The sequence below is a fragment of the Gavialis gangeticus genome, unplaced genomic scaffold (genome assembly GCF_001723915.1).
Source record: "Gavialis gangeticus isolate Ggan-Ray unplaced genomic scaffold, GavGan_comp1, whole genome shotgun sequence".
In the NCBI taxonomy this organism is placed as follows: domain Eukaryota; kingdom Metazoa; phylum Chordata; order Crocodylia; family Gavialidae; genus Gavialis; species Gavialis gangeticus.
In genome coordinates this window covers 153,361,110-153,374,275 of record NW_017729025.1, presented here as the reverse complement: position 1 = coordinate 153,374,275, position 13,166 = coordinate 153,361,110, and the positions used below count along the sequence as shown (strand labels likewise).

General features: G+C 47.4%; 1 protein-coding gene across 1 annotated transcript in view; it reads right to left on the bottom strand.

Annotated features, from left to right (window-relative positions):
* CEND1 (cell cycle exit and neuronal differentiation 1) overlaps positions 1–9,707 on the bottom strand; it is a 37,469-nt gene extending 27,762 nt beyond the window's left edge. The window contains exon 1 of the mRNA XM_019519790.1: positions 9,376–9,707. The gene's annotated coding sequence lies outside the window, so the exon portion shown is untranslated. The remainder of the gene's footprint in view (positions 1–9,375) is intronic.
* Between the last annotated feature and the right edge of the window lie 3,459 nt (positions 9,708–13,166).

Here is a 13,166-nt window from a genome sequence, read left to right as displayed (position 1 = left end):
CCCCCATACCACAACGAGACACCTGAATTATGGTATTGTCTAGATGGATGATTCTTTTCTGTGGCTTTGTTTAGCCTGGGGATTAGCATCAATTCTCAGAAATACCCATAGAGCTCCACAGTTCATGTAATGGCGACTCATCTGTGCCTGAGACTGTTGTAGACTAGGGGTTTACTTATCTACACTTGGGGATTGACTAGGGCAGTTGCAGATATCAGGGATTCCTCCCTTGAATAGACTAGACCTACATTTGACATGGGTAAAAAGGGTCCAAAGCAGGAAAAAAAAAAAAAAAAAAAAAAATCTAACTCCACTCTTTTTTCCCATTGTTTCCAGAGAGGGTGCAAAAATGGAATCCTGATGTTCTTGTCTGAGTCTACCAATAATATGACTTATAGAAAGGGTGTCAAACAAGGATCTGACCCAAAGAGCCTCTCTATCTTGTCCACTAGGCTACCAGCAGGCACCAAAGGTTGGGGGTTGTGGCCTCCACAAAATCTGGAGCCGTTTGGCCCTTCTGCGTATAGCAGTGAGCCTGATTTGCCACAGATGCCCTGGACTCACTGCAGACCCACCACCGCCTGATCCCTTACTGCCACTGCTACCGGACCTCTCACACTGCTGCTGTCACTGGATCCCTCACCACCCCTGCTGCTGCCAGATCCCCTGCAGCCACTACTGCTGTGGTGACCACTGTGGCAGCTCTCATACCCTGGGCTGGATTCAGCCTATAAGGAGCTTCATGGCCCAGATCTGGCCAAGGGCCCCAGGTGAGTTCGACACCCCGACCTAGAGGATTGAGCAGAGGACAGGATACTAGGTGCTGTTTGGTTCTAGCACAGGCATTCTTTGGAAAGTCACATCAGCTCTCTGCATCTCAATTCCTCCCACTATAGAGAGGAAGGATAACTCAGTGATTAAGATACTAGCTTGCAAATTGAGAGGTGGGGGTTAGTGCCTTATCATGTGACCTGGGGCAAATCACTCAGTTTCTCCATGCCTGAACTTCCTGTTGGTAAAGTAGGGATATAGCCCTTGCCTACTTTACAAGCATGTTTTGAGGCTATACATTAAAGACTATGAAGCAATCAGTTTGCAGATAAGTGCCTAAGATGCATGGCAACAAAATGGTATTAATAACCCTTCCTCGTCTTACAGGGGCACTTTGAGTATTGATCCATCAGTTAAAGGTTGTGCAGTAAGGTTAAATATTAGTGCAGATATTATAAAACCTTCCTACACATCTAATGCAACTGTGAAAGGTTGCTAAAATCCCCCTCCATTCTTGATGGCCTTGTTCCTGATGCTTTGTACAGTAAAGCAATATAAAGAAGTGCAGTATACATCAGCAGCCTCTGTTCACAGATCAATGTTAAAAGCCGAAGCAGCTCATCATTAACCTGCACACAGTTACATCTCCATTTCTGGGTCTTACCCATGCCAACTGGATGCAGCTCACTGACAGTAGTACCAAGACAAGCACCACAGCAGATGCTGCTGACCCAGTTCTCTCTGATGAGATATTTATGAATCCCTTTCCCAATCTGCCACTTGCCATCCACCCTCTTGCTTACCATCTCCCTCTCAGCTGAATCCTTTGAATCTTGACATGTTGAGCGTCAGATGTTAGCAGCCACTTTAAGTAACAGCCGTCTCACTTGACAACCAGACAGAAGTGTTCACCAGAGAGGGCTTTGTTTCACAGTCATGCTAATAACCATGCTGCATTGGGATTTAGCCTCTCAAGGCTTTGGAAGGAACTTTATCTACCAACTACAGTATTTGCCTAGTCCAACTTCAGCTTCTTTCTGAGAAATTCACTCTTCCATGTGTGTTATGGGTCCCTGCCTAGCAACTGGGCCCCCAGGTAATGCGAGTTGACCGCTATTACCAGCTAAGGGAATTACTCTTCTAAATGAAACTAGAAAAGTTTATGTCATTAACTTTTGAAACCCCCAGTTCACCCCCACTGATGACCTGTGACAGCAGTTTCTAGACCTGGATGCTGGAACAAAAGGTCCTTCTGATGCAAGCCCTCCATCTGGGAGAAAATAGAGTTGCTTCATAAACTAGGTGCATTCTGATCAGGAAACCCTCGCTTCACTCCATGTTCTGGTTAGTAAAGCCTACAGTGGGACAGCATGGAGCTGCTCCAGTCTCAGGCTGGTTTCTATATAGAAATCAGGGCCACGGGGAGGAAAAGAGCCCAGGGAAGCCATGTTAAACTGACTTCATCTTCTTCAGCCCTTTCAGAGGAAGAGTGTCCCACTTGAAATGAGGAGCTGCTTACCCAGATATGGAGCCTCAGGGAGCTTCCAGAAACTGGAAGCTGAAGAAACCCTTTGGACCACTTGTTATCCTTCTACAAAATGCTTTCAATATGCTGGAAGTCTCTGGAGACTCATGCTGGCATCAGTCAGTCATGGCAGGAATTCCAGGACAGGTGACAAAGCACTGTAGCAATGCCTTTACAGCCTGTTTCACAGTGCAGACCTCACTGAGAGCTGCCTCAGACTCACTAACCCAGCACTAGTGCAGAGAGCACCTTCATGAATTCAGACCCAGCTGATATATGGCTTTCCTATAGCCTGGGACCCTATTTTACCAAGGACTGCCCAGGTGTTCACAAACACAGGTTCCCATCTCTGCCCTGTGCTGCATGACACTACAGTGCATTACAGCTTTACATTCACTAGACCCCTTTCTGAATGTAGAAACAGCAGCCATTTTGTTATCAGACTGCCTGTGGACTATAGAGCTGAGGGGCACACACTGTGCTCTCTCAGCAAGACTATTTTTGTTCTTCTTTTGTTTTCTGCTTTTAAGACATTTTGTTAAAACATTGTTCTTCCTGATGGACATCATTTGTGTACTGTTTGTTTATAGAAGACCCAATTCCCCCTGCATCCCCTTTTATGCCAGCCTTGTATCAAGCATGAAGTACTGAGAGCAATGAAGCAGTTCTTGCCTTAGCTCTGCTTTTAAAAGTAAGATCCAGGGGAGGAAAAGACTCGACATTGCCCTTCATTTTAATACTCTGCCCTTTTGTACTAACAAAATAGAAGCTGCACATTCCTGCTGTGTCAGCAATAAATGATCCTTCGAGAACTTTCCAAAGATGTTGTCAGCTGTATCATTTCCATGTGGCAACTTGAGACAAAAAGCAGCCTCAACTCATTTTCCTAACAAAAGAATCTGAACCGAACCAAACTCAGTCTCATAGATTTCTGCAGTACCGTTCCCCCTGCTTAATCCTGAGACACAAGCAGGCCAGGTTTTCTGCCCCCTTGACCATTGGGTAGGTTTTCAGGTGAGTTCAAAGTATACTTTTCAACTCCTCATTCTGAGGCCTTGGTTCACAACTGCCTAGACTCTAAAGCTAGGGACAGATATTATACAGAAACTGGTTTAAGTGATCAGAAACTGGTTTAAACCTGTAATAGAACAAGTGTTCAGTGCACATAAACCAGTTTGAGACTGGCTGAAACTGGCTTGGAGATAGACCTGGCTGAATGTAGTATCAGACTAAACTGATTTGGCTTAAACTGGTTTATGCAATGTCTGTCCCAGACCCCTTGCTGGTTTAAGATAAACCAGACTCCCCCAGCATCCCAGCATGCTCTCTGGGCTGGGTGGGGCTGTCTGCTCCACAACAGGGCTGGCCCCTCCCCTCTGCTCCCTGGCCAGACCTCCAGCAGAGACTGCAGACAGAGCAGGGTCTCTCTGGCTTCCCCCTGCCCTACCTCCCCCAGCAGGAATCTCTACCTCCCATCTCCCACAGCACAAGCCTCAGCCCCACAGACCCTAGGCATATGGTATGCTAGCTAATGCCGAGAGGTGTCGGTGTGTGCATGTCTCTAATTTCACTGGGACAGGCAGACAGAACAGTGGCCACTTAGCGCTTTTTGGAGCTAATCAACAGGTCAGCTGGTAAGCCGTTTGAGAAGAGTGTGAACTAATGGAGAGAAACTATTGTTTTGCTGATGGGGTGATAAACACTTATCAGCTCCCTGCTGGCTTGCCTGCCTGTCAGTTTGCTGCAGACAGTATAAAGAAGCAGGGAGGGAGACTGAAAAGCTCTGTATCATCAACAGATGCATGCACTGTACACCCACCTTGCCTCAGAGTGCTAGCAGGGGTCTGGGGTCTGGCAACACCCCTGCCCCTTGAGCAGCCAGTGGGGAAAAGCCTGGGATGGTACAGGCAAACCTCCCTAATCAATCAGAGTTCCTGCCAGGGCCTGGCCATGCCCCACTCAGATCAGCACTGTAAGGGAAGGGAGGGCTGCTCTGGTGCCCCCTGGCTTCTAGCATGAGCCACTAAATGCATGTGCCTGAATTTCCTGAGTTCAGAGAGAATGTCTGTCCCATTACAAACCAGTTCAGCCTAGATTGAATTAATTCAGGCTTTTTGAACGTCTACCCCTAGCCTAATTATATAACTGAGTACCAAAGTTAATACTAAATCAGCATGGCAGTGCTCATGAAGGTTTCATATCAAGGCCTCAGCTGGTATAAATTGGCAAAGCTTCCTTGACTTTGCTAGAGGTCTATCCCCACTGATACCAGCTGAGGATCTGTCTTTTTTTTTTTTTTTAAATCATCCAGAGTCTGTGATGGCCCCCACTGTCACACTAGGAGGAAGCAGGAAAATCATTATCAACTTACACAGATCATACACCCTCGTGTCAATGAACCATTAGGCAGCTCTGAACTTTCCACAAGCCACATTTTACCAATAAAATATATTATAAAATTGGGGAGAGTGTTAAAATATTTCACTGGGGCTATTTCTATTTGTTCTTCCAACTGCGAAACTCAGCGCTTCTATTACCACAAATCCAGTGATGCAGACCCCTAGGAAAAGGTAGACTCAACACCATTTAAAACCCCTAAAACTACCACCAAGTAGATTGTCTATGCATGAAAATATCCTGGCACTGAAATCAGATTTCACAAGGCTTCTCAGCAGTAGAAACAAGCTCTGTATTTCACATTCAAATGTTGGAAAACTCAGATTCCCCTTTCCAATGGGATAAAGCTCTGGCTTCTCATCCTTCCCAGTCATGAGACATTAGACCTTAAACCTGTCCCTAGTTCAGGACTTGGGCCAGTGGACTACCTTGAAAAGGAGATCTGGAGAAAAGACGACAATGTTGTGCCTGGTTGTTTGTTGTTGTTTTTTTTCGGGGGGGGGGTGGTTAAGTGTCTGTTTGAGGCACCTCAGGCATTTGCAATGCTGGAACTGGTCCCAGCACAGACCAGTTAGAAGGTAAAGATCAGATGAGGCAACCAAAAGGTGCCTGGTCTGCTCCACTTAACATGTTGCTATCAGCCCCAGAAATGTGGTGCAGTGCATCTACATATGCAGATCCTTAAAATGCAGCTAGTGCAGTGAAAAGCATCAGCATGTTGTACAGAAAAACGGTTCGGGGAAGGGGTGATTATCAGGTCACATGCCTAGTGATAGGAAAACTGTCCCAGAGACCTTTATTGCCCACACAGGGACAAGATTGCTGCTTCTAGGCAAGACATCTTCAGAGCAAGACTATAAATAGAGCTCTACGTGAGGAGGGACTCTATTGGGATTTGTACTTCTGGGTGCTGGGCATCTGGGGATTAGACCTCCCAGACATCCCCTCATCCTGACAATACCCATTCTTCCAGGGCTGGATAAATCCTTTAGTGGGCCCTAGGCAAACAAGCTCATGGACACCGGGTCAGTAGAGACGGCCCACGTGGAGCGGGGCTCAGAGCCACCACTAGGAAGCAGCCATTACCGCAGCACGGCTGGTGGAGGGAAGGGAAGAGAAGGGAGGCAAACAGGGCCATTGGCACTGCCACCGGGGAGGGAAGGATGGCAGCCCCCCACAGCTCAGGGCCCTAAGCATGTGCCTAGTTTGCCTATGCAGTAATCTGGCCCTGCCTTGTTCTGCAGGCCAGTTTCTAGTGCTTTGGTATCTGCTACCTGCAAGGCTTTTGTTCCTGTGGACTTACAAACACAGCCACTCACTTTCTCCCTGTCACCTTTCCAATCCCCAAGCATCCCCTCACAGCCAGCAACCAGTAGTCTCCTTCTGATAAAGGACAATAGAGACTTGTGGCTCCTGAATTCAAATGGCATTCAATAGCTTGAATTCAAATGCCTATAGGTTTTGGCAAGATCTGCAGGCTAGTACAGCTCATGAAGGAGGGTAGTAAGGCCACCGGCCTCCAGAAAACTCACTTAGGTATCACTCCACCAGCTTTCCTTCACTACTGCCCAGCTCAAGCCAGTCAAGTTCCTTCAGTCTCAGATAGGATCCATTTCAATTACAAAACCTCCTTTTCTAGTTTGCAACTCCCCTTCCCTGGTTCTCACTGTTTGGCTCTGCTCAGTGCAACTGCTAAGAGCTGCTTGTTCAGCATGGGAAGGTGGGTACTGCAACAGCCTTGCAAAAAGCTCTGCTCTGCTCAGCAGTGTATAGGCTACCTGTTTTGCAGCTCTTTGGTCAGCTTCCTATGGAAATAGCTGCCCTCTCACACAGCACATAGAACTCTCTAGATAAATGCTGCTTGGCACTGAATTGTTAGGGTCAGCGTGCGTGACGCATTCAATTTACACAAGCTAGGACTAGGCTGCAACTCTCGACTCCAGAGGCTGGCTCTTTAATGCAAAGCTGGGAAGCCTTAAGAGGTCTCTAGGTCAATCCCTAGAGCACCAGGGTTCCAAGGAGTCAATAACAAAACTCAAAGAGTCAATAGCAAAACTCAGGGAGTTAAATTGCTTCCACTAAGACAAAGTACTGAGGGCATGAGACAGCACAGGCCAGCCTCACAGCTGTCTGCTTGCTGCTTGTCTCTGAATATTTCCTTCTCTGTGCTCACCCCCCTAAACAGGGGCACCATAGGATTGTCCCCACTTTATCCTTTGATGAAGCTTTTCCTAGCTTTCAAAGCCTTTTCTTCACTGCAAGTGGGCAGTCCCTTCTGTCTCTCTCTCTCAAGCATGGGGAGTCACAACCACAAGAGAAAGAGGAAGGATAATCTTTGATAATGCAGAACAATGACATAAAATGCGTCTGATTAGTTGGAGAACTCTGCTTAGCTTATCACCATGCCTAATAACTCATCTCTTCTGTTCTTCCCTAATTGAATTCTGGACTATATAATGCCTTCTCTATGTCACCAGCAAATCCCTGGGTTGCTCTCTTGTAGCAGACAGAAAGATTGCAAGGGACATTTTGAATACATGCAACAAAGTCCCAACTCTTGCCCCCTGTAGATCACAGGTGCCATCCCTAGGCAGTTGCTTTGCCTAAGAATCTGCTACAGACAGAGAGACTGGTTCAGATAGATGCTATTCTCCAAGAAAGGTCATTGCCTCCATTCCCTATGGGATGGCAGTAGATGAAGCCCACCTGCAATATATCTTGCTAGGCAACAATGGCTGTGCTATACCTCTGCATGTGGAGAAAGTCATTGGTAAAGATCATCTGAATGGCCTCATCACCTGGGTAGCCTATTAGTATAACAACCATTTGCTGATAACATTTCCCTGCCTCCTGCTGCAACAATTTTCCTGACTCCCAGCCAAAGGCCTGACCAAACACAAAAGCTTCCCTGACACTTGCCAAACCTTGGTCCTGGCAGGCAGCCAGCAAAATGGTTGATAATAAAAGACCAAGACTCCTGAGGGTTATGTGCATCTAACAGAGCCCTGAATTTCCTTTAGGACATCTCTGCAGTACAGTGGAGGTTAAAAACAGCTGTCTTGGAACCGCTGTCTAAGCCCCTCCATGAATGAAGGTCAAAACCGTGAAGGTCAAACTCGGAGACAGCTAATGATAAGTCACTGAACACTGCCATTCCTCCTGGTTTTTCTTATGGCCTCCCTTTCAGATGCAGGTGAATGATTCCCCCCCTCCCCATCTCTTTGTGTCAAAGTTGGCACAAGAGGACTTTGATTTGTGTGTAATCAGAGTCCTTTCCCCCTCATTTCCCACTGCAGGAGAACCCAGGTACATCCAGGGATACATGCATGGTTAGCTCAGGAGCAGAGAGTCCACAACAACAGGTATTTTCAAACATACAAGATGTACACGCAAAAGGAGGAATGAAAAGCATCTGGTGCCCAGGCTGAATTCAGAGGAAAAAAAACCTTCCTATTATGCTCTTGGAAGGAAGAATTGTGAAAGCTCAGACACCTTACATGAACATATTATTTAAAGAAATGGGCAGTGGGTGGACATTACCTAACAATACTGGTATAGCCAGCAGGTGAGGTGACTCCAACTTTGTCTCTGTGTCCTTTTTACCTCCCACTCAATTGATATAACCAGCTGTGATAGCTTAGAGGAACCTGTATTGTATTTAGCCCGTCTCCTTTTCTTCAGCAGAATCTTATATCCCCCACTATTTGGCACACAAAAAAACCCAAAGGATTTTTTTCCCTCCCTAGAGAAAAATCCTTTTAGCAGGAAAATGCTAACATCAGTGAATCAGGTTGCTGGTAATTTTAAATGGCATGCGTTTGTTTAGCGCCCTGCCTCCTGGGTTAGCAACTAATTAAATAGAGAAATAAAACCATCAAGGCAGAATATGAAAGAGAATGAACAAGATCGCCCATTCAGATGGAAAAAACCGACAGCTGGAATCCAAAACAAAAGCTGGCAATGTGTGGGTGTGCGTGCATTTTATTAAAGGGTCCATTTCCCTCTTTCTGTGACGGAGAAAGAAATTTTAGCTGGATGCAGCTTCTAAAATAACTAATTTCTTAATCCAGTCATCTAGGATTTCATTTAGGAATAGCATAATTCTGAGGTCCAGGAGGCTGCTACAGCTATGCCCTCACTTAAGACAAATGCTGAAGCATCCCACACAATAACAGTGGAAATGCTTCAAAGCAAACCCTTCCCCACCCCCCAATTTCCAGCCAGTAATTATGCAATAGCAGCAAATCATACAAAGCAAGTCTATCAGCCGTGAAGTCCGTCTGTCTGGATGCAAGACAGATGTAGCATTCAAAGTGATGCGAATGCCTCCCCTTGCTGTCTGACCTTCACGGAGCAAGGCATGACATAGGAGATCCAGGACCCATGGCATGCAAAGCGAGCCCTGTTTTTCACACTCATCCTTTTGGAGCAATGGTACCGGTTATGTGAGAAGAGATGAACACGCTGCTAGAGACAGATGCTGTTAGCCTGAACGCAGATGGCAGGGCAGCCCCATGACCTCTCTCCTCTAGACAGGTGCATGCACCTTTAACAGGCAGCTCCACATTTCTCTCTCTAGATCTATTCACTTGCATGCATCACACCCCCCTTGGCCACCCACACAGAAATGTGCCCCCCCATTCTTCCCTTGCAGAGCAATCAAGCAAAGGAGCAGCTCCTACCTTCTCTCCTCAGGCCCTTTGCACAAGTCACACCTTGGAAGCTGGATGTTCCGCAGAGAGGAAGGAGGGAGGGAGGGAAAAACTTGGGAGTTTCCCACAATGCATCACTGCAAACCGCATGAAGCTGAGGACAGCAGGGGAGGGGAGAAGGGGGCAGCTGTCCTATCAGGAGAGAGGGGCTTGAGGATGAAAGGATGCTAAGGAGGGGCTAAGGGTGGGTGAATAGGGAGGTTAAGACAGGGGCAGCTCAGCCTTCCAGGTCCCTATTACTCCCCAAGGAAGCGGGGATCTGGGTCAATGCTCCAAGTATCTTTTTCTTTCCTAGGCTAGCCGATTGGTTGTTGCAAGGGGCAGGCTCTGTGACTGAGGACTCCCTCCACAGACCAGCACTGAGCTCCTGCCTGCCAGTCGCAGCCCCAGCCCGAGCCCCAGCCCCCAGGAGCCAGCAGTTGCTCCATTGTCTCTCTCAAGTCAGATTCCTCAATGTGTCCGGACAACACACTGGGGCCCTTACGGGGGAGGGGGGGTGTATGCGTGTGTGTGTGTAGAGGGTCGTCTATTTTGGCAGAGGAGTGGAGGGAGGAAAAGGAGGCTCAAGACTGGATTCCCAAAATAAAACAGGCTCTCAAACGTTGCCATTGGCTCGCCACATAAAGATGTGTTGCTAAGGGGGAGAGCCTGTGTGTGGCAGGGGAGGGGGCTGTAGATGGTTAGGGGAAGGCGGGGCAGGTGCTGGTGAGACAGTGAAAACTGTTAAGGAAAAAGAGAGCAAGAACACGCATGCGTGTATATGTATGCATATACACACGTAACCTACTGTGCACACACATGTCACACCACCAGGACTATGGGACTGGAAGGGACCTCCTGGGTCAGGCTCATGCTACACCGCAGGCACCACATCAGAGAATCCCCCTTCACAACCGAACCAAGCTCCCCCTTGAAAGGAGCCAGGTTTTTGTCCTGTCTCACTGGGAGAGTGCTCCAGAGCCTGATTGCTCTAATGGCTATGAACCTCCTTGTAATTCCCATTCTTTCATTCATTGTGTATGCCCATTTGCTCTTGTGCCAGCACAAGCCTTTCACTTAAGTAGCTCTTTTCCCTCCACAAAAAGACAGAAGGAGGAAGACAAGGGCCTGTGGGGACTGCTGTGCACTGGAATGGAGTTACACCCAGTGCAGTTCCTTTACCCCATGCCCTTAGACCAACATTGTGTCAGGGGGAAAGGATGAAACACTTCCCGCTGTCTGAGACAGCTAGACCATGGCCTGGTTCCAGCCCAGGCAGACTCAACAGAAACAGCTCTGAACAAACCACTCAGGCCTTTCCAAAAGACCCAAGGCAGGGAGCTGTGACAGCCCCTCCTTGACTCCCAGCAAAGCAGGATGGATTTCGCAAAGCTCCCACATCATTATCTTAATAACCAGCTCTCAGTGTGTTAATGAAAAAGGCCCTCAGCACACAGCACTTTGCATGAAGAAAAGTTGGACAGTTTGCTTTAATAAATACAAAGCTGGGAGTGGAAGGCTTCCAGTACGATCTTATGCAGTGGCACAGTAGCATGAGAATCGCAAAGGATATGATCCAGCATTTCAGTGGGAGTCACGGGTACTCACCAGCTCCAAATGCCACATCCCCCACTCGCCGAGGTGCAGCAGTGCAGATCTAGGTGCATCGCTACAAGCAGCTGTGTGCAAACATACTGGCTCTAGCAAGGCTTTTCAGCTGACTCATCCACAGTTTGTCATTCACAGAGGCTGCTGAATGGAAACTTTGCTGCTTCCAGTTGCATCTAGGTTCTTTGTCAGATAACATATGCCAACAGGCCAGCTCAAGAGACAACAGTACCCGCCTTGTCCTAGAGTAGCAGAAACAATTGTTTCCTTCAGCCCCCAAATTCCTTGCTTCTCTAGCAAAGCAAGATTCCTCCTTAGTGTAAATGCCGCTGAGATCATATTTTTAAAGCCTCATCTTTACTCTGTTGCTGTCACATTCATGGTACTTTTTACTTTCCTCCCACAGTACAGAGCAGCAGAACTGCAAGGACTGGTGCTTGACATGATCTGAAGACTGGACTACACCAGGTAGATGGGCTCCTCAGTAGTAAAAACTACAATTGCTCCACGAACTTCAGTAAAGGTACACTGAAGTTTACCAGCTGAGCTGAGGATCTAAACCAGGGGTGAGCAATTATTTTGGGCGGGGGGCTGCTTATTGAGTTTTGGCAAGTCATTGAGGGCCACATGACAGGCAGCAAGGGGCAGATGAATAGTAATTTTCTAAATTTTTTAGGGGCCCTGCAGGCTGGACAGAATGGCCTGGCGGGCCACATCTGACCCACGGGCCGCATTTTGCCCACTCCTGATCTAAACCAATCTGTCTCAACACCTGCAGACCATTTCAAAGGGCTCGCAAGCTCCACAGTAAATAAAATGTATTAGCAACACAAAGCACTGAAACCTTGAGTTGAAAGCCAGGCCCTTAAAGAGAGCAATGCTTTCATTGAATCTGTAGGTTATCAGGCTTGAGTCCTGTACTCTGTAGCTGGCCTTGGAGTGGGAACAAGGAGTCTTTTAAGACTTCCTTGCACTGTCTGCACCCTGGGATCTGCTTGGCTCCTAGCGTAAGCAAGCTTACGTGGCTAGACTATCCACAGTATTCAAACAACACCCTGGCACAGTGCTCTGCCCCCTTCTAATGGTGGCTGGGTCACACACAATCAAGGGTGCAGCGACTCCTCAGCCTCTAACAGAACTAAGTCTCTGAGCTCAAGCACTGAGTCTCAATTTCGGAAGTGAGAGGATAAAATCTGCACAGGGAAGTGACCTAGCCATATCCCTGGTTCTCCCCGTAAAGCTGGAACTGAGATTAGAGCTAATATAAAGCCTCTTTATCTCCTTCATATCAGCTGGCAGTAGTAGCAACCCCCTCACACCACCAGAGCAGCACAAAGGATGCCTAAGTGTATTGATTTTTATCAGTGAAGTCAGTCACTTGTGGACCTGAGTATGTGGACCCTTATAGGATTTAGCTCCCAACCATCATTTACGGTAACTCTTTCATATGAGAAGCACACTGACTAGCATGAGTGGATTCACTGGCTTGTCATTTGAGAGTTACAGATCCATACATTATTTTGTATTGATGAAGGAGAATCTCATGTGAAACACAGGCATCGGGATGAGATTGGCCATATGAACATTTAGAAAATCCCTGGTTATCGTGTGAGGTAGGGAAGAACTTCTGCAACGTTGGCTCTGTTGCCTGCTGTTGTGAAAACCATCGAAAATGGGTCACGTCATCTCTAATGCAGCACATGCAAAGGCTGAGTGCTAGCAGGGAGAGAGAGAGGGGGAAAAAAAAAAAGCAAAGCATGCCAGAGCCTGGGAGTATTGATTCATTAGAGAAAGCTTCCTTCGAAGTCAGCCATGAGGATGGTCCTATGTCTTTTAAACGGGCCTTCATTATCTCCAGTAAAATTTAGGGTCAAGGCAGGATGTGTGGTAACAATTCCTGTGAGAGTCAATTCATCAGTGGCAAAGGGGCTGGGGCAGAGACTTGGGCTCCTGTAGAAGTCACCCTTGCTACTGTGGAGCACTAAAAACACTCATTGCAGGATGTACAGAGCCTCAGGCTGCTTCTGAGTGAGATGGTCAGCTCTAGCCTAGCCCAGCCCTTGGTGTCAGGAGTGGTTGTTGCTTAAACCCTCTTTGCGGGGCTAAGGGTCACTCAGAGGGTTATCTCAGTGTCAGACAGCAAAGTGGTTCTAAATGGAAAGAAATGTTTTTGC